Below are 3,440 nucleotides of genomic sequence, written 5' to 3' on the forward strand. Positions count from 1 at the left end.
AGAAGCTTAAAACATACAATCTTGCTGGACATGGTGGCACATGCCTTTAATCCCAGTACTCAGGAGGCAGAGACAGGTGGATGTTCTGTGAGATTTTTATTTTTTTTTTTTGTTGTTGCTTTGGTTGGTTGGTTTTTTTGTTTTGTTTTGTTTTAATTTTTCAAGACAGGGTTTCTCTCTGTAGCCCTAGCTGTCCCTGGAACTCATTCTGTAGACCAGGCTGGCCTTGAACTCAAAGAGATCCACCTGCCTCTGCCTTCTGAGTATTAGGATTAAAGGCACGCACCACTGCACCACTACTGCCCAGTGTTCTGTGCGTTGAAGGTCAATTGTTCCAGGCCAGCCAGGACCTGGTGTCTCAAAAATAAATACACACAGGCAAATAAAACGACCCAGAAAGTGATTGGCAAAGACTATGATATAAATTATTCTTGAATAAATTCTTGCCTTGGATGGTAGTATACACCAATGACTCTAGCACTTGGGAGACTGAGGTAAGAAAATAGCTATTTTTCTCTGTGGCTTTGGAGCCTGTACTGGAACTAGCACTTGTAGACAAGGCTGGCCTCGAACTCACAGAGATCTGCCTGTCTCTGCCTCCCAAGTGCTGGGATTAAAGGCATGTGCCGCCACCACCCAGCTGAAAATAGCTATTTTTGAAGCTAATTTGAGCCACATAGTGATAATTTTTGTCTTAAAGCAAACACAAAGAAGAGAAGAAGGAAAAAAGGAGGTGGGGGAAATCACTGGATTGTCCACTGTGGTCGCTAGTCTTGGTTACTGACTAAGAGTCAAGTCTCTGGAACCTGTAAGGACTTTGTTTGACCAGGTCACTTGAAGAGGGTTGTCCTACCCTAGTGTGGGCAGCACCTCTGTTGACAATCTTATACCCGGAAGTTGAAGGAAGAAAAACGTTTGCTTTTTGCCTCCTTGCTTTTCCACTGCTATGGCGTTCATCGGCCTTGCGGCTGCCACTGCTCCCATCACTGCCATTCTTCAATGACGTCAGAACCCAGCTTCTTCAGCCTTCTGATGTAAACTGGAGACCAGGGGCTCTCCAGTAGTCCTCCAGCATCAACGCCCAGTTGTAACTGCCAAAGCATCAACCTCACGGACTGAGCAACTACTGTGACGTCAGCCTCTCTAGAGAAGGCAGCCGTTGATGACCTACCCAAACGCTAAGTCAATCTAGTAAATCCCCCATTTAATATGGACTCATTCTAACAGTCTGTTCCTCTGCAGAACCCTGAATAATACATTGTCTTAATTACTGTTCTATTGCTGTGAAGAGCATTTAATTGGGGACTTGTTTACAGTTTAGTCCAATGATCATCATGGCAGGAAGCAGACAGGCATGTTGATGGAATAGTAACTTTACGTTCTGATCTTTAGGCAGCAGACAGAGAGAGGGGGACAGACAGACAGACAGACAGACAGACAGACTGGGGCTGTCAGGGGCTTTTGAAACTTCAAAACCAAGCTGGGCTATGGTGGCACACACCTTTAATCCCCAGCACTCGGGAGGCAGAGGCAGGTGGATCTCTGTGAGTTTGAGGCCAGCCCGGTCTACAAGAGCTAGTTCCAGGACAGGCTCTAAAACTACAGCAAAATGCTGTCTCGAAAAACAAAGAACAAACAAACAACCCCCCCCAAAAAAAAAACAAGAAAGAAAGAAAAAAACAAATGAAACTTCAAACCCCACCCCCGGTGACACACTTCCTCCAACAAGACCACACCTCCTAACCCTTTCAATCCTTTGAAATGGTAGCACTGCCTGGAGACTATATATGAGATTATGGGGGCCATTTTTATGCAAACCACCACACTGATGACCAGGGATGTGGTGGTGTCAGCCAAATAAACCCCTTCCTCCCCAAGTTGTTTTTGGTCAGTGTTTCATTACAACAGTAGTGATCCTAAGACATAGAGGATCCAACTACAGTTCCCAGCACCCATATAGGCAGCTGACCTGTAATTCCAGCTCCAGGAGATCTGATGCCCTCTACTGGCCTGTGAGATCGCACACACACACACACACACACACACACACACACACACGAAAACCAAAACTAAATAAGCAAGATTTCATATCACTTAGGCTTTTTAGTTACTGAAGCTGAGAACACTGAGATGGCGTAAAGGAGGCTGAAATCAAAACTAGAATCAGGCCAGGTATGTAGCAGCACGGTTGCAGAACGCATGCTAAGCACATGTGAGGCCCTGGGATATGCTTCCAAAATCCCTAAAAATACCATTTCAATGTGATTAGGTAAAATAATACAGTCTAAGAAAATAAAGACGAAAAAGGTTTTTTTTTTGGTTTTTAGACACATGGTTTCTCTAGAACTCACTCTGTAGACTAGGCTGGCCTCAAACTCACAGAGGTCCACTTGCCTCTGCCTCCCAAGTGCTGGGATTAAAGGTGTGTGCTACCACCATCCAGCAAAAATAAATCTTTTTAAAAATCTCAAAAAATTCAAAAAAATTAAGCAGTAGCCAGGTGGTGGTGGCACAAGCTTTTAATCCCAGAACTCAGGAGGCAGAGGCAGGAGGATTTCTGTGAGTTAAGATCAGCTTGGTATACATAGTGAGTTTCAGGCCAGCCAAGGCTAGGTGAGCTCCTGTCTCAAAAGCAAACAAACAGAGCGTATAAAGAGATGGGGTTGTAACTTGGAGGTAGAGTGATTCATTAGGACTTTGTTGTGTGACAAAACATTTCCTGGGGAGACACAAGGCACACATCTACTCTCCCCAAAAAGGGAACCACTGCAGACCAAAGTACAGATCCCACCAAAGTCCAGCATGGCAGACCAATGGGATTTAAGTGGGGTTACACACAGGAATATCGGTGATGGGTTTCTTACAGGAGCAGAAATGACTCAAAGACAGCTGTGTCACCAAAGTCCACCCCAGTGTAGGTGACAACTCACAAAGCTGGGAACCTGGAGCGTACTCCAAGCAGCTCAGGAAGTTGGAGAGTGTCCTTTCCAGCTGGCTCAGGTGGTCTAAACCTCCTCCAGGCAGCCTGGCTGCTCTCTACTCTTCCGGGCAGCGGTTAGGATTCAGTCTTCTTTGCAGCTCAGCTTCCTTTTGTTGGAAAAGGACTCTCAGATTCTATTGCTTACACTGGCAGAGAGGGGCCTAGTAAACCTGCTCAGTCTCAGGGACTTCCTGAAACTATTTTGTGTTGTCCACCTTCCTGTTCAAGCAGCTTTCTGCGAGATGGAATGTTCAACCCTGGGAGGAACCTATTACACAACACAGAAGGGCCCTGGATCCCAGCTTCAAGGCCTATATTCTTTGGTCTCTATGCCCATCCTATGCATGTGCCAAACTGTTTTGAGTTAAGAAATAGATTTACCTTTTTTTTTTATAACCTTAATATGAGTATCGCTTGGGAGGTGGAGGCAGGAAGATCAGGAGTTCAAGGCCATCCTTGG

This window comes from Microtus oregoni, unplaced genomic scaffold (assembly GCF_018167655.1).
Source record: "Microtus oregoni isolate MIOR12 unplaced genomic scaffold, Mior012 000002F_ref0000024, whole genome shotgun sequence".
Lineage (NCBI taxonomy): Eukaryota > Metazoa > Chordata > Mammalia > Rodentia > Cricetidae > Microtus > Microtus oregoni.